The following is an 18,780-nucleotide window of genomic DNA, read 5'->3' as shown; positions in this document are numbered from 1 at the left end:
GAGTTGGAGTAATATTAGGTTTATGTGACCAAATCTTGGGTCTGGTTGAAAACTACAGCTTAACACATGTTTATGGAGGGGGAGAGAAAAAACCACCCAAAAGCCAATATATCCGGCTTGTAAAAGATGATTTGAGTGAAAAGACTATGGAACAGTAAAAGCCCGGACATTTTTTTATCCTGATTTTGGGACCTTAACATGCCAGAGAGAACGATTTTTCGTTTTTTTAGGGGAGTAGGAACTTAACTTAAATAAATGATTGTTTAGAGTCCAGAGTGTGCTTATTGAAATAGAGCTAGATATATCAATTAGATCTTGAATTTGATGAATATAAATTCAGCGATTTTTTTCGAAAGAGATTTTTCATAAGCCTAAGTTTGTATAGAACTTTACTGACTCACAATAAGAGTGCAATCTTTTGTGGACCCCACCATTTTTTGTCAGAATAAGTTTATGCTCCAGTTACCACAGAATTTATTTTTATGTCTCTGTTTTTTGTTTTGTTTTACTTTAATGACACACATATCTTTGTTAACTGTTTTTCACTGAAACATGCACATGGTCCAATATTGTGTTCCTAAGTGGTTTGGTTTAATTAAAAAAAAACATGGTCTTTCAGGTCATAGAATATTTATGATTTAGCTAATCTGTTTTAAATATTTGGCAAGAGATTTTAAAAAAACGCCATCACTATTTTGTAGTTTTTATTAATAGTAGGTTAAAGTTTATTAAGCTAGAAAATCACATGTTAACTGAAAAGTAGTAATGAAGAGGATATGACTTTCTTATTGCCTGTTTCCTAATCTGCTTAGTTTTGGGGCTGTGGGTATCGAATTGTTTCAAACTCGTGGTTTTTTCTTATGTTCTGAGTATCTTTTAGGTTTTTAAACATAAAATTGTTTTTAAAATGTCCCTACTAACTTGGTTACTTTAAATTTATGACACCCAATTTCTAATTTAGGCTAGGCATAAAACCAGCATTGATTGAACACACTTGCTAAAAATACTTTCTGGGTCAGATGTACTTAGAGTGCAGCCTCAGGAAAATTCATTTGACCTATTCTAATGCAACCAATGTACACTTCATTATTACTGAAGGACTTTAAAAAATTATAGACTCTCACAAATTAGATTTCATCAGTTCAGGCATAGAAGCCTGACTTTTTTTAATGTATAAAGTACTTTATGTAGGATAGTGATGAAGACTTTTTTTTTAACTTTTTTCATTAAAAAAAATTATGTGACCCACTCCATAGAATATTGTTACTCTCTGATTTGTATATTCAAAATATTTTAGTTTTATCTAATAAAATTAGAGTTGTAAAGTGACAGTATAATATGTAGTGTTTCTCTTTAGCATTTATGTGAGTTGTTCTGAACTCTTTAAGGGGGATTGTTGGTCATGTTTTGAGTGAATTATCTTTAAGGACCAAGGTAATGCCAGACAAATTTCAAGGAGACTTTGAGGGGTTCTCCTCCCCTGCCCTTTGGGAGTTAATATGGTCAGTTTTAAGCAACAAGAAAGCTTTAAAAAATATGTAGAAGTCTTGTTTGGTGGATGTCTAAACATGAACCTTTAAAGGTTCTTTAATTCTTTACTAGTTTTAGGAGTGTAAAATTGGTGATCTCATGAGAAATGGCAAGTCTCTTTAACTTGATGTAGCTAAATATGAGTTGTTGCTCCTACATAAAATTTAGTGTTGGCAGAAAATCACTGGCTACAAACTGAGTTGAATTTTGTTGTTTTTCTGTGTAATAGCATGTATAGTGTGAAGTTTTTTATGTGCTGTAGTCTAGATTTGTTAAATTTGTCCGTTTACTAGATTTAGCTGTGAAACCTGGAAGGTTGGCTTAACATTCTGGAAATGTTTTTTATTACTGTTTACTGGGAAAGTATTGTAAGAGGAAAGTGTTATTTCTTCATTTAATATTCAATTAGTAGTACAGGTGGCGAGAAGGAATGTAATGTAGAAGTACTGTAGAATCTTCTTTACTGGTGTGGAAGTGCAGTATCTAGGGACAGTGTAATTTCTTTCTTTTCCTTTGCATGATCAGTCAGATTAGTCATATTTAAAATAGGATGGGAAATAAACAAGAAATTTATTACATTCTCTTCTACTTCACTAGAGGCATTTCCCTTTACCTTCGTTCCTCATTTCATTATTCCTGAGTAGCAACCCTGGAAGAAAGGTGAGAGTATTTGAAAAAATTGATAGGAACAGATTGAAAATTAGATGCTGTGAATTATCTTGAAGGGAAGATATTAATTGGGGTGTTCTTGTGTTTGTATCTTTTAATAAAAATGTTATTTGGGGATTAGAAAGAAAAAAGTATCCAAAGGGAAAGTGTTAATTGTCTGTTATGTGCCTGACAGAGTAAAGGGGCTTTTCATGTTATCCCACATAATCATCAAGTACACTTTGTGAGGGAAGTATTAATCCCTTGCTTCCTCCCCCCACCCCAATGGGGTCAAAGGGAAATTAAATAACTAGTCTAGGATCACACTACTAATAAGTAGAATTAAAATGAGGTCTGTCTGACTCAAGCTTATTCTGTAGATTATACTGTCCAATTAAACTTTCTATAGTGGTGGAAATACTCTTTCTGCACTGTCAGGTATGGTAGCCATTAATCATGTGTGGCACAGTTCACTTGAATGTGACTATCGTGCCTCAGGAACTGTAAATTGTATTTAATTTTAACCAGTTTAAATTTAAATAACCAGATGTTGCTAGAAGCTATTAATATTGGTTAGCACAGCTTTAGATCTTGCTGCCTAAAAAATCTGAGTTTTAGTAGTGAATCTTCCACTAGTTTGTATATGGCATTTAGACACCTTATTTAGTTTTTTTTTAAGATTTTGTTTATTTATTTGACGAGATCACAAGTAGGTAGAGAGGCAGGCAGAGAGAGAGGAAGGGAAACACACTCCCTGCTGAGCAGAGAGCCCGATGTGGGACTCGATCCCAGGACCCCGGGATCATGACCTGAGCTGAAGGCAGAGGCTTTAATCCACTGATCCACCCAGGCGCCCCTATTTAGTTCTTGAGCCTCAACTTAATCCGTTGTGAAAATGAAGAGGTTGTCATTATAAGATTATCTCCAGCGTCCCTTCTTGCTCTAGAGTTCTGGGATTCTTATTAAAATATATAGTAGTATTTAATATATCTGAAAGGACCCCTTTCCCCAAAATACTCACCCCTTATGTAAACATTTTTGTTTGTTTAGTCAGTTTCCTTTGTAGAAGAGTATGTATAAAGCACAGGTAAAGAATGGTGGAATATTCCCCCCTGCTCCCGTTATTAAACATTGTTTAACCAAAGACTGTACTTTTCCTTGGAACAAAGTTTGAATGTTTAAAGACCATATTTCAGCATGCTGCCTTCCCATTTAAGAATGTCTGTTACAATTCCTTGTTACTTATCAAATTAATTTCAAATTTATCAGCTTGGCCTTGAAGGCTTTCCAACTTCATCTCACTAACCTTGTTTCTCATTCTTGCTTAAAAAGAAAATATTTTTGTTTTTTCCTCACCCTTGTTTCCTCAGTTTAAACATTCCTGTCTTCAATCCATGTGTCTCCTTAAGTCTTCCTCAAAATTCACCTTTTTTTCCTGGAAAATGCTGCTTAATCCAGTTTATAATCATCAGTTTTGAATCCTAGTAGTAAGCACCCTGGTGTTAATATCTGATTGTTTACATGTTTGTTGAGTACATCCTTCTCAAGTTTTTACATGTTACCTATTCTATGTCCTCAATAAAACAATAAAAAATTTAAAATGGGAGTTGTTTTTTATTGCCACAGGAGTTCAGATCATTGCTCAGCAATTCTCCTTTAAAGAGTTGCTAATTTAGGGGCGCCTGGGTGGCTCAGTGGGTTAAAGCCTCTGCCTTCAGCTCAGGTCATGATCTCAGGGTCCTGGGATCGAGCCCCGCATCGGGCTCTCTGCTCAGCTGGGAGCCTGCCTCCTCCTCTCTCTCTCTCTCTCTCTCTCTCTCTCTCTCTCTCGGCCTGCCTCTCTGCCTACTTGTGATCTCTGTCTGTCAAATAAATAAATAAAATCTTAAAAAAAAAAAGTTGCTAATTTAAAGGAATCATAATGTCACAACATTCACCCTTAATCACCAGTCTAATATTTTTGTTTCTTTCCAGGCAATTGTCCATATTTTTTACAAATACAGTTGTACGGTGGAGATACACTTTTGAGTTTAATATATTGGAGACATTGTATAGTAGAAGCATTGTAGTGTAGGAAAAAGATGATAGATTTTGGAGTCATGTTGATGTAGGTTGGAATCTGGTCTCAAAAACTTTGGGCAAATTATATAGCCTTAAAGCCTACTTTCTTGTCTATGAAATTAGGATAATAATACTTGACCTTGAATTTTCATGAGGATTGGGATAATATGTGAAAAGTATCTGGTACTTTTTAAATAGAAGAGATGATCAGTAAATGGTAGCTGACATTTTTCTCATTTTTTCCATTTCCATCACAATGAATATAATTTAAACAACTGCTTAGCACTTCAGATGATTTATCAGTCAGGTGATCACTTTAGTCATTTACCTTTTGTTAACCATTGGTTGTTACTAAAGTTTCCATTCTTAAAATCTGCAGTGAATCTCTCTCTGCTTAAAGTTTGTTTCCTCAGTTTAAAATCCTAAACTAGGGCGCCTGGGTGGCTCAGTTGATTAAGCAACTGCCTTTGGCTCAGGTCATGATCCTGGAGTCCCGGGATCGAGTCCCATATCAGGCTCCCAGCTCCATGGGGAGTCTGTTTCTCCCACTGACCTCTCTCCTCTCATGCTCTCTCTCTCATTAAAATAAATAAATAAATAAAATAAAATCCTAAACTATTTGGATAATGGTCCAGTGGTATGAATATTTCTATGCTAGATTTTCTTTTATTTATTTATTTAAGATTTTATTTATTCATTCAACAGAGAGGAAGAGTACAAGTAGGGAGAGCAGCAGACAGGGTGGGAGAGAGAAACCAGCTCTCTGCTGAGCCAGGAGCTGGATGTGGGACTTGATCCTAGGACCCCTGGGATCATGACCTGAGCCGAAGGCAGCCACTTAATGAACTGAGCCACCCAGGTGTCCCTAGATTTTCTTTTAAACAGAAATTTTAAAGAACAATGACCATTTTTGTTTTGGGGGAAAATGCTAATTGATTATAGAGTTTTACCTGGTTTTAATTTAATTTTAATTTAATTTTACCTAAATGGTTTTAATTAATGTATTTTGGAAAATTTGGTTTATTGGGAAATAATGTAGTGAACACTCATTTACCAACCTAATTCTGGGATGGTAACACATGTCAACAATTACGATTCAGAGTGACAAGTGTAATAAGATCTGGGGGAAATGAGAAGTGGCATTTGAGTAGTGTCTTGGAGGATAGATTGGAATTGATCTGGGTAGAGAGAACAGCATGTACAAAACGTCAGAAGTAGGAAAGGATCCCTAGTGTGTTTGGAGAAATGCAAGTTGTCTTGTATATGTCGGTCTCTGTCTGTGGGCTGGTCTTGATGTTTGTGTTCCTGCATGGGGGTGTTGATTACTTAGGAGATGAAACCTTCTGAGGTCCTTGTTTGGGCTATGTGTGGAATTACAGTAAGAACTTTAGAACTTCCCAACTGGTGTGTCAGGAGTGCTGTACCTATGTGCCAGAGAGCAAGGTACCCATCAAACTATTGGACCTGGGCATATTGGAATCCCCAGATGGTTTCCTTTGACCTTAATTAAGCAGTCTTGGCTTATCCCACTGTGCTAAAAAATATTTTCTTTGGTGCCAAGGTGAGGAAAGGAATGAGAAAAGCACTGTTTTACAGGCTCTAAGTATTGGAAAGTTGATAGTACCCACTCAGCCTTGGCATTCCCACATGTGATAAAAAAATATATATATATAACCAATACCAGACCCTAAAATAAACCCAAAGAAGGTCAGATTAAAGTCCCTCTTTTAACCTGCCCTTCTGCTCTTCCCTTTCCTCCCAGTAATTACTTTATTGTTTTGTGTGTATATGTGAAATACATTTTTGGTGCTTCTGCATTGCTCTTCCTCTACACAAGTGTTTAGTCTGCCTCTTGGGAAATCAGAATTTGCATTTGGAAGCAATTGTAGGTATTTAAATAATGGAATAAGATTAGATACGAGTTTTGAAAGGTAACTCTTAACTTCTAGATAATGATTTCATTGGAAGGAGGTAAGGACGTGCAAAGATGAAGTTAGAAATGGCATAGAGAGGCCAGTTAGGATGCTCTTGCAGTGGTCCAGGTGAGAGATTATGGTTGGAAATGGGGAAATGAAAATAAGGATGTGGGGCTAGAAGTGAAAACTAATTAGGCAGTTTCATTAAAATGGATATAAGAGAAAGAGGAAAAGAGAAAGAGGAAAAGAGTTGATAAAACTAATTAGGCAGTTTCATTAGAATGGATATAAGAGAAAGAGGAAAAGATTTCTTCTTTGGGCAGCTGGAAAGGGAAAGCCAAATAATTTTCATTGAGTACATGTAGTGAGCCAGGTATTTTGCTAGGCACCAAGGGGGTCATGAGTTCTTACTGAATTTTAAAAATTAATTTATTTTGAAATAATTTCAAGCCTACAGAAAAGTTGCAAATTCAGCACAAAGAGCTCTTGAATTTCCTTCAACCAATTTTTTTCCCTTGAATTATTTTAATTAAAAATCTTTTCCTTGGGGTCTCTTGGGTGGCTCAGTGGGTTAAAGCCTCTGCCTTCAGCTCAGGTCACGATTGGGATCAAGATCGAGCCCCGCTCAGGCTCTCTGCTCAGCAGGGAGCCTGCTTCCCGGGGCCCCCCCACCCCTCACCTACTTGTTGATCTCTGTCAAATAAATACATAAAATCTTAAAAAAAAAATCTTTTCCTTAAATAATTTTTCTAAAATATATATGTATATTGCATATATATTGTGTGTGTACACAAGATAAGTGTGCAGCATTCTTGTGTGTGACTCATTGTAGTGGGCTCAATGAGGACTTTTCTTCCAGATGCCTTAGAAAGAACTTTAACATCATCTTTGACCCTTTCTCTCTTTCTGCTATATCTTATTAGATTCTCAAATTTTAGTGAGAATCTAAAATCTCGTCATCTCATTTCTGGTCTAAAATCTAAAATCTAGTCATCTCATTTCTGGTCTCTCATTTTTATCCCTACTTCCAGTCATTTCAGAGAAATGTACCATTTTTTATCTCATTAGGCTGTTTGTGAACCATTTGAGAGCAAGTAGCACACATGCCCTTCACTCCTAAATAATCTAGTGTGTCTTTACCAAAGCACGGATGGTCTTTACATAATCACCAAATCAGAGAATCAACACTGATGCAACATTATCTTCAAATCCCCAGATGCCATTCAAAATTTTCCTTTTATCCCAACAGTTTCCCTGTTTTCTTTTTGGTCTAAGATCCAGTTCAGGATCACACATCACATTTAATTATAATGTCTCTTCAGTCTCCTCAGTTTGAAACAGTTCCTCAGTATTTCTGTCTTTTATGACCTTGACTTTTTTTATTCTGTAAGATATCCTTTAACTTCGATTCATCCAGTGGTTTGCTCATGTGCAGACTAACTGTGTTTTTGGCAGGTGTACCATAGAAATGATGTGCTGGGGGCGCCTGGGTGGCTCAGTGGGCTAAGCTTCTGCCTTCGGCTCTGAGTCATGATCTCAGGGTCTTGGGGTTGAGCCCTGCATCAGGCTCTCTGCTCGGCAGGGAGCCTGCTTCCCCCCACGCCCACCCCCGCCACCTGCCTTTCTGCCTACTGGTTATCTCTCTCTGTCAAATAAATTAATTAAAATCTTAAAAAAAAAAAAAGAAAATATATGCTGTTCTTAGTGTATCACTAGGATGCATACAGTATTGTCCCATCACTATGATGTTTACCCTGAACACGTTATGTTCCTCTCTACTAGGTTTCTACACTGTAACGTCATCCTTTTTACTTTTGTAATTGGTAACTCTTTTGTGGGAAGAGCTCTAACGCTCCAAGAAGGCTTTTCTTCATCAAACCTCCGTTCACCAGTGTTTGGGGCCACTGATGATGACTTCTGCCTGAATCAGCCACTACTATGAAGGTTGCCATCCGTATTTACTGGTTGATTTTCTGTTGAAAACACATGTCTTCCTTCTTCCCCATGCATTTATTTACCCATTCATTTAATTATATCAGTATGTACTCATGGATTTCTATTCCTGTTCAGTGTGTTTTATTGTTATTTTTTACTTTTTTCCCTAATGTTGAAATTGTCCTAGATTTGGCTAGTGGGACCCCCTTCAGGAGGGCTCCTGAATCTTTTTGATATGTCCCCATCCTTTGAATCATTTCTTATTTTCTGGCATGAGATGTTCCAAACTCATTTTGTACTTTTTCTGTTCCAGCTCTGGAATCATGCATCTTCCCAAGGAATTCTGATTTCTTCTAGTAGAGGTGGTATCTAGAAACTGAGATTTGTATGCTTAATGTGCTCATTAATGTGTTGGAGTATAATCACTTCTAGAGTGGACACAGCTAGGAAATATATGCACACACACACACCTGAATTTGTTTCTATATTTAATTATATATATTTACATTTTACATTTATATTTAACATTGATATATCAATTCCAATCCAACACCCCAGGGTTCTTTCTAGTCTTCCCCTTTCTGTATTTGTAAATCCTTTTACACAGTAAGAAATTGGCCACCATTATCCTTAGTATATTTACTTATATGCTCAGTCACCTTGTATCTGCCAGTTTCCCAACCTTAGGCTAGTTGTCCCTTGCTTGCCACCTCTGAGGCCCATGGCATGGGGTCTTCTGGGCATGCGAGGAAGGGAAAGGAACTTCTCTCATTTAATCTTTTTTTTTTTTTTTAATCTGAACAAAAACTTGTCAGGTGTTCTCAGTTTTAAAGGAGGACAAAGTGGAAATTCAGAAAAGTGTGTGACTTTAAGCATGTTACCATGTAAATAGCAGAGCAAATATTTTGAATTCAGATTTGTGTGATGCTAAAGCATTTTTTTTTCCCCTCTTATACTTTATAGCCTCTGGAATTTAAAGTATCAGGATTTAGGGTTGTATTAGTGGTAGTTGAAGAAGTGGGTATGACTGTTACTACTTAACCAAGTGTGTATGAAAGTAAGGAATTGGGTCACTGACAGAGCCCTGAAGCATTATCATTTGAGTTAGGGGCTTTTAGAAGTAAAGAAACTTAAGTGGTCGTGAGAGAGGAGAGTCTGTTTGTGTGGTAGAGGGCGATGAAGGAAGGAGTTTTAGGCAGGTATCAAATGCTGAGAGATAGGAACAAAAGTTGAATTTGGCTATTGGAAAGTTATTGATGACCTTAGTGAATTGGTTTTCAGATATGTTTAGGCAGGGTATCTATATCAGAATTAAATGAGATACTGATTTAAAATACCATTTCTGGGGCACCTGGGTGGCTCAGTTGGTTGAGCATCTGACTCTTGATTTTGGCTCAGGTCATGATCCTGGAGCCCTGAGATTAAGCCCTGCATTGGGCCCTGAGCTCAGTGGGGAGTTCTTCTTGAGATTCTTTCTCTCCCTCTGAGCACCCCGCCCCCGCTCTCTCTCATAAGTACATAAATCTTTACCAAAAAAAAATCAATTCCCCGTGTTTCATTTCAGACCATATAGATTGTTATGGTTTTTTGTTTTTTCTTTTTTAAGATTTTATTTGAGGGGAGCAGCAGAGGGAGAGGGCGCCTGATGCGGGGCTGGATCTCAGGACCCAGGATTATGACCTGAGCCGAAAGCAGACACTTAACTGACTGAGCCACCCAGTTGCCCCTCGACCTTACAGATTATTAAAAGGCCAAGTGAGGAATGGGAAAGTGGCTGCATAGGAAATCGTCTAAATCCTGCTCTGATTATTCTGAGATATACTAAAGTTTGAGATTCATTGTCTTAGCAGAAGAGTTATAATAGAGGGGTTAGTGAAAAACTAAATTGAGTAAGTTAGACATAGAATGAGTGTAGACTAGACAACTCCTAGAAATTTGGTCATAAAGGGAAGAAGAAATATCTCTTGGGTCATGGTGGAATAGGGGACAGAATCAAGAAAAATATCCCCCCCCCTTTTTTTTAATGGTTCACATCCACCTTAACATTTGGGGGATTAAGAGAAAGAAACTGTATAGTGGTTATTTGAACCACTGTGCATCAGGCATTTGAACCACAATGCTTGGCAGTGAGGTTATAGAATGAATAAGACATGATCTTTATCTTCAAGGAGATTATACTTCTTTCTTCCGGAGAATTTAAAATTTGTTATACTGCTAGGAATGTATACAGGTAAGTCATCATTAACTATGTCAGTATATAGTAAAATATGTACAGGTAAGTTCTAATTAATAAGTGTAGCAGAATATATTACAAAACTCAGGCTTCTCAAGTATTTAAAAATTTGTTTAAAAATTTTTAAAGTGGTAATACGGTTATTTGGTTCAAATTTCAAAATAATATAAAAAGGTATGTATTGAGAGTCTTATTTTTTTTCCCATTTTTTAAAAATTAACATATAATGTATTATTAGCCCCAGGGGTATAGGTCTGTGAATCACCAGATTTGGAAACTTCACAGCACTCACCATAGCACATACCTTCCCCAATGTCTGTATTGAGAGTCTTATTACTACTCTATCCCTGCCTTCTCTGCTCTCTATAGGTAACCACTTTTATTATTTGTGTATTTTACCAGTATTTTTGCAAATAGAAACAAAATATATAGAAACTATTTCCCCTACTTTTTATGTAGAAGGCAGCATGTTAAAGTTTTATGTTATAGCCTTTTCATTTAAACTGTATGTTGGCGGTCATTTGACTTCAAAATACAGGGAGTTCTCCCCTTTTTTCTTCTTTTATATAATGATGTATTCTCTTGTGTGGATATGCTATTAGGCTAACTGATTCTAATTATTTACTGTTTTTGGTTTTTTTTTTTTTAAGATTTATTTATTTATTTGTCAGAGAGCACAAGCAGGGGGAATGGCAAGCAGAGGGAAAAGCAGACTCCCCGCTAAGCATGGAGCCTGATATGGAACTTCATCCAAGGACCCCGGATCACGACCCGAGCCAAAGACAGACACTTAACCAATTGAGCCACCGGGCATCCCTGATTCTAATTATTTAAACTTTTACTCTACTTCAGTTTTTTAGTCCCCTTTACTTGTGCAACTCATTTTCTTTCACCTTTTCTATATGAATTAGTGCTTCCATGAGGCATCTTGTTTCAGTGACGTTATTTTCTGTACCAAAAGTCCTCTAATGCCTAGTCAGAGAAGTCTTTCAGACTTTGTGGCCAAGCAGAAGACTTCCTTATTGTAGTAGCTTAGATGAATAATGGAAGGGAAATAAAAAAGATGAAACTAGTATTTGTTGAACTCTACTGGGTGCTTTTTTTTTTTTTTTAAAGATTTTTTAATTTATTAATTTGACAGAGATCACAAGTAGGCAGAGAGGCAGGCAGCGAGAGAGAGAGAGAGAGAGAGAGAGAGGAGGAAGGAGGCTCCCCGCTGAGCAGAGAGCCTGATGTGGGGCTTGATCCCAGGACCCCGGGATCATGACCTGAGCTGAAGGCAGAGGCTTAACCCACTGAGCCACCCAGGCGCCCCTCTACTGGGTGTTTTAAAATATAATACCTCATTTAATTCCCTCACCAACCCTGTATCTATCCCCTATCTATAGATGAAGTTGAGGCTCAAAAAGCTGAGTTGTTTAGACTTTCACAGCTAGAAAATGGCAGATTTAGGTTTTGAAAGTAGGTTAATTTGAGTCCAGAATCTGTATCTTTTCTGCTGCTGTCCTATTTTCTGTCTCCTATTTTTGAATTCTTGAATTCTAGTCTTTAAGCTGGAGCTCTTTGCTATCTGCTTTGTGCCTTTCATCAAGAACCTTGAAATTCGGCATGTTGCCCTATTATGTTTTTCCTGATTGCTGGGATAGCACCTCCTTATCAGACCTCTACCACATAGGCCCTGCTTGCCCAGATCGCTGCCTATTGCTTGCTACTATAGCTGTGGATACTATTTTTTAGCTGTCTGTCTAGATTGCTTTTTGTTATTGCTGAGTTTCCCTTTCTCTAATTTTTCCTGCTGTATCCCTGTTACCACTTGAGCTTCAGTTTGGCAATAAGAAGCTTGGGCAAAACTTCTGAAATTTTGGGGGATGATTTTTAAACAGCTCATCGTGTCTTGTTTGAACTTTTTTTTTTTTTTTAAAGACTTTATTTATCTATTTGTCAGAGAGAGAGAGCGGGAGAGAGAGCGAGCACAGGCAGACGGAGTGGCAGGCAGAGGCAGAGGGAGAAGCAGGCTCCCCGCCAAGCAAGGAGCCTGATGTGGGACTGGATCCCAGGATGCTGGGATCATGACCCGAGCCAAAGGCAGCCGCTTAACCAACTGAGCCACCCAGGCGTCCCTTGTTTGAACTTTTAAAATAAGTCTCTTTAAAGTGCATTCTACCATTAATTTTGCCCTTTTTAATCCTCCTCTGCACTGTAGCCAGAGTGATCTGACATTCACATCCAATCATATTACATACACCCTGCTCAGAATTTTTTATTGCCTCTCCATCTGCCTGTAAGATAAAATCTAAACTCATGGTCAGCCCCTAGCTTCCATTCCAAGCCTCGCTCCCATACTGCATGGTATTCACAGTGCCTTGCATGTAATAAGTGCTAATTTAATACAGAGTATTCTTTGAGTAGAATGAATGAGTTTTCCAAAGAGATGAAAATTATTTAGGAAATATTTTTAAAGTAATGTTGATGTTCTTTTTCTTTTTTAGCTATTTCTTAGTGCATGGAAGTAAAATATTTTTACAAACTCCAAGATTTCCAAATTGTTTTATTTACATTGGAATTTTTAAAATCTCTGTACTTGGTTTATTTACATTTCCAACTTACCTTTTCCAGCCTGATACATACTGTGATCAGTTACTGTGCTTACTACAGAAACAACTATTTCTAAGGTTTTGTGATTTGGAAAAGTTTTTAGGTGATTGTGATATTGTGACCCACCTTTCATGTATCTATTTTTATGGGTTTTTATCTGTGTTTACATAATTATTTACAAAACAATTATTTAGGTTAGCAGTTATATGCAATTCTGAGATCCCTAAGGCCCTGAAAAATAAAACTTTTTATAACTAATTTGATAGCCAAACTTGACCTTAACTGATGTGAGGCTACTGAGACTTTATATTCCACTTATATCAAACATCCCTAAGGTACTCCAGGGACGCTTTAAGTAGTGTTACAGTTAATACAGGGTGTTATTCACCTAACCATGAACCTTACTTAATACGGGGCGTTCATACAGTACCACCTCTCTATAATCCAAGTATTCTGAAATTCAGAACTGTTTTCAAACTAGTGATTTCTTTTTTTTTTTTTTTAAGATTATTTATTTATTTATTTGACAGACAGAGATGACAAGCAGGCAGAGAGGCAGGCAGAGAGAGAGAGAGGAGGAAGCAGGCTCCCTGCTGAGCAGAGAGTCCAATGCGGGGCTCGATCCCAGGACCCTGAGATCATGACCTGAGCCGAAGGCAGAGGCTTAACCCACTGAGCCACCCAGGCGCCCCCAAACTAGTGATTTCAGATACAGAGTTATAGACCTGAACCAGTTTGTACTACTACCAATGTCCTTCCCTAGCAATGGGTGATAAGTGGTACTTTGTGGGGGTTTTTTGCAAAGATTTTATTTATTTGACAGACAGAGATCACAAGTAGGCAGAGAGGCAGGCAGAGAGAGAGGAAGGGAAGCAGGCTCCTCTCTGAGCAGAGAGCCCGATGCGGGGCTCGATCCCAGGATGCTGAGATCATGACCTGAGCTGAAGGCAGAGGCTTTAATCCACTGAGCCACCCAGGCACCCTGTGGTACTTTGTTTTATTTGAATTTCTTTTTAGTGATAATGTAGTTGAATGTTTTTTCATGTGTATTTACTAATTTCATTTCTTGCTGCATACATTCTTCAAGTTTTTTGTTCATTAATCTGGTAGGGTCTTAATGTTTTTTCTTATACAGTTTACAGCTAACTGGTTCTGTTAGCACAGTAGCCACTTATGACATATTCTAAGTTTTTTGTATCTAATAATCAGTAGGAAATGCTGTGAGTTGAAAACTCATCTCTTAATAGTATAAGGAAGATGACCATTCTCCTATGCCCAAAGTGCCTTTTTGGTTTCTGGTTTTACTTCAAAGGCTGAAGTCTTTACCATGGCTAATAAGGCCCTACGTGATCTGTGGGTGTTGCTGTCTATGACCTCATCTCTGACCACTCTTGTTCACTTTTCTCAAGGTGGCACTGGCCTCTTTGGTATTCCTGGAACACCCCAGGTATGCTGACACTTCAGTCTTTTCTGCTTGTTCTTCCCTCTGCCTAGAATACCTTTCTCCCAAGTGTTCCAAGCAGAGTATCCCCATGGCTCACTCTTACTTCCTTTCAAGTCTTCCCCAAAATGAAATTCTCAGTCATGCTTTTCCTGAGTATCCTATTTAAAATCGTATCCCTATTTCCACATTCCCTGCTTACCACCTTACTATATAATATTTTTGTTTATTAGAGTGGAAGCTCCATAAGGACAGGGGCTTCTGTCTTATTTAAATTGTCCATGTATTTGTGTTTCTTCTCCTTATCTGGTACATTTTGAGACATTTGGTAGATAATGTTGAACAAGTAGAGGGTTAGAGGAAAATAAGGAGAAACATTTATCTAATTGTCTGACAGACGAATTAAGGCTTTTAAAAAGTTTTTCACAGATGTTTATTTATTTATTTATTTTTTATTTAAAAGATTTTATTTTTATTTATTTGACAGATCACAAATAGGCAGAGAGGCAGGCAGAGAGAGAGGAGGAGGCAGGCTCCCCACCGAGCAGAGAGCCCGATGCGGGGCTCGATCCCAGGACTCTGGGATCATGACCTGAGCCAAAGGCAGAGGCTTTAACCCACTGAGCCACCCAGGCACCCCTTCACAGGTGTTTATTAATGAAATAAAAATATAACAGTAATGATAGATTTTTTTTGTCATATTGGTTTACTAGTGAGAAGAGTAAAAAGTTCTTTTTTATGGGATAACATTTCACTTAAGTAGAGTAATCTCTACACTCAACATGGAGCTCGAATTCATGACCCTGAGATCACGAGTCACATTCTCTACTAACTGAGTCAGCCAGGTGCCCCTGTAAAAACCATTCTTTATTCATGGCCCAAAGGCAAACAGTGAACAGATTTACAGCCATAGTTTGCTGATCCCTAGTCTATGCCACTATTGCCCAAATTAGTATAAACTCCTCCATGTTACAGTCCCAGATATCTTTCCAGGTTTAATTGCTATTGTTTTCCTGATGAATTGTCTTTCATCCAACTGCATTACTGGTGTTCCTTGGACATTTTCTGGTTTCCGAGGTTTTTAATAATCAGTACTCTGTTTTAATTCTGGTGTAACTAGAATATTTTGATAAAAGCATAAAAGTATTTCCACATTTTTCCTAAAGTCAGTTTTGAATATTTAGAGAGGTAGGACCCAGTGATGATGATGATAATGGCCAACATTATAAGGTGCTTTTAAGTGTCAGGAACTGTGCTAAGGATTTCTTATGTATTATCTCATTTAATGCTCTTAGCAACTCATGAGGAAACTGAGGCACAGAGTCGTTTAGTAACTATCCAGGGTCATAAAGGTAATGAGGATTTGAACCTTGAAACAGTCTGATTACTGAGCCCATATTCTTCTATTAGAAGTATTATTTCCATGTATGCTAATAGCTCATATTATTATAGTATTGGCACCTTTGCAGAATCCTCTCTCTCTCTCTTTTTTTTTAAAGATTTTATTTATTTATTTGACAGAGAAATCACAAGTAGGCAGAGCAGCAGGCAGAGAGGGAGGGGGGGAAAGCAAGCTTCCTGCTGAGCAGAGAGCCCGATGCAGGGCTTGATCCCAGAACCCCGAGATCATGACCTGAGCCGAAGGCAGAGGCTTAACCCACTGAGCCACCCAGGCACCCAAATCCTCTCTCTTTTTTTTTAAAAAGCTTTTTTAAAGAACTTTTAAAATAGATTTTATTTATTTTATTTGACAGACAGAGATCACAAGTAGGCAGAGAGGCAGGCAGAGAGGGAGAGGGGGAAAGCAAGCTTCCTGCTGAGCAGAGTCCGATGCGGGGCTTGATCCCAGGACCCTGAGATCATGACCTGAGCCGAAGGCAGAGGCTTAACCCACTGAGCCACCCAGGTACCCCGAATCCTCTCTTTTTTAACCTGACTTTATTTGTGAAAGACTGACCCTCAGTTATTTTCAACAGACATAAGGACTCATGAGGTAATAAGATAGTATTATGAGCAGATAATAAAGTTAGTGGCATTCCCACTATTTAGACTTTACCCAACATTAAGAAAAATGACATTTTATGTCATTCTCTTGATAGCTTCTATACATTTTTATTTTATTTTATTTTATTTTATTTTTTTTGCTTCTATTTATTTTTAAGATTTTATTCATCTGAGAGAGAGAGAAAGTGAGCACAAGCAAGGGGAGCAGGAGGCAGAGGGAGAGGGAGAAGCAGGCTTCCTGCTCAGCAGGGAGCCTGATGTGGGGCCTGATCCCAGGGCCCTGGGATCATGATCCGAGCCGAAGGCAGACACTTAACTGAATTCCTGTTCTGTAGTTGACCCTTGAACAGCATGGGGGTTAGGAAGTGCTGACCCCCCACGTAGTCAAAACCCATGTATAGCTTTGACTCCCTAAAAAACTTCACTGCTTATAGTCCATTGACCAGAAGCTTTACCAATAAAGTCTCTTAACACATATTTTGTATGTTCTGTGTCTTATATACTGTATTCCAACAATAAAGTAAGCTAGAGAAAAGAAGTTATTAACAAAATCATAAGGAAGAGGAAATACATTTACAGCATTGTACTGTGTTTATTGAAAAAAATCTGCATGAGATTGAACCCACGCAGTCCAACCTGTGTTGTTCAAGAGTCATCTGTATTCTCTTTTGTTGAAAAAAATTACTGCTTTTGACTCACTAAGTCAATTTCATATCCAGTGAGTCTCAGCCAACAGTTTGGAACATTTCATTAAACATTTAGGTGCTATGAGCTCTATTGTTTGTGTTCAGTTACAGAAAAAACTCTGCTTATATGAAATAGTTGCTTTCTAAAGGAAGGGTGGAAATCCTAGAGGCTAGCATTCTTTTTTGTTTTTTCTGTCTAAAAAATGCTCTACGCTAAACCCCTAACTAATTTAGTTATTTGTCAAAGAGAGAGAGAGAGAGCGCGAGCATAAGCAGGGGGAGCAGCAGGCAGAGGGAGAAGGCGGCTCCCCGCTGACCAAGGAGCCCGATGTGGGGCTTGATCCCAGAACTCTGGGATCATGACCTGAGCTAAAGGCAGACACTCAACTGACTGAACCATCCAGACATCCCAAATAAATAAAATGTTTTTGAAAAAAAAAAAAAAAAAAAAGGAAAAGAAAAAAATTTTGTCAACCCTAGTCAAGAATATTGTGTTTGGTAGTTACTAGGATTCCCCCCCCCCCGCCACCTTGTGTGGTTGTGTTATTGACTTGACTTACAGTTCACTTATTCCATTTTAAGGAGAAAGGCAATTTTTTAAAATAATTTTTTAAATTTTTTATAAACATATAATGTATTATTAGCCCCTGGGTTACAGGGCTGTGAATCGCCAGGTTTACACACTTCACAGCACTCACCATAGTACATACCCTCCCCAATGTCCATAACCCCACCACCCTTCCCCGACACCCCTCCCCCGGCCACCCTCAGTTTGTTTTGTGACATTAAGAGTCTCTTTTGGTTTGTCTCCCTCCCGATCCCATCTTGTTTCATTTATTCTTTTCCTGCCCCCCCCATGCCCCCCCCCCCCCCGTTGCATCTCCACTTCCTCATATCAGGGAGATCATATGATAGTTGTCTTTCTCCAATTGACTTATGTCTCTAAGGATAATACCCTTTAGTTCCATCCACGTCTTCTCAAGTGGCAAGATTTCATTTCTTTTGATGGCTGCATAGTATTCCATTGTAGATATATACCACATCTTCTTTATCCATTCATCTGTTGATGGACATCTAGGTTCTTTTCATAGTTTGGCTATTGTGGACATTGCTGCTATAAACATTCAGGTGCACGTGCCCCTTCGGATCACTATGTTTGTATCTTTAGGGTAAATACCCAGTAGTGCAATTGCTGGGTCATAGAGTAGCTCTATTTTCAACTTTTTGAGGAACCTCCATGCTGTAGAAAGGCAATTTTTAAAAATGATTGAATTTTAGAACTGGAAGGGAATTTAATAATCATTTAGTCCTGCCCTGCCTAGTAGGTAAGCCACTAGCTAAATGTGGCCATTTAAATTTTAACTTAATTTAAAAAATTGTTAGATGAGCCACATTTCAAGTGCTTAGTTGATCTATGTAGTGTGGCTGTATATAGGACGGTGCAGATTATAGATCATACAAGGTTTTTATCTTTTTATAGATGAAGAAATTGGAGCTCAGAAATATGTAGTGACTGTTCCAAGGGAAATCAGACTAGAAAGTAACAGAATTAGAATAAGTTTAGTGAAACTGTGGTTTATCAGGTTTACTAGTGTAACATCAGTTGTTGAGAAGAATGAGACCTTTGCCTTACTTAGGCTGTGAAGCCTTTCCTTGCAAAATTCCATGAATGCAGCAGAGTAACAGAAATACTTGCATTTTGAGAGTTTAATAATTGGCTAAATGGTGCTT

At 38.0% G+C, this 18,780-nt stretch overlaps 1 protein-coding gene across 2 annotated transcripts in view; it reads left to right on the top strand.

Annotated features, from left to right (window-relative positions):
• Window positions 1-18,780, top strand: part of PTPN4 (protein tyrosine phosphatase non-receptor type 4) — a 217,572-nt gene that overhangs the window by 1,323 nt on the left and 197,469 nt on the right. The window lies entirely within an intron of this gene.

This window comes from Martes martes (assembly GCF_963455335.1).
Source record: "Martes martes genome assembly, chromosome: 3".
Lineage (NCBI taxonomy): Eukaryota > Metazoa > Chordata > Mammalia > Carnivora > Mustelidae > Martes > Martes martes.
Note: the sequence above shows the minus strand (reverse complement) of the source record. Positions and strands in the feature narration are given on the sequence as shown.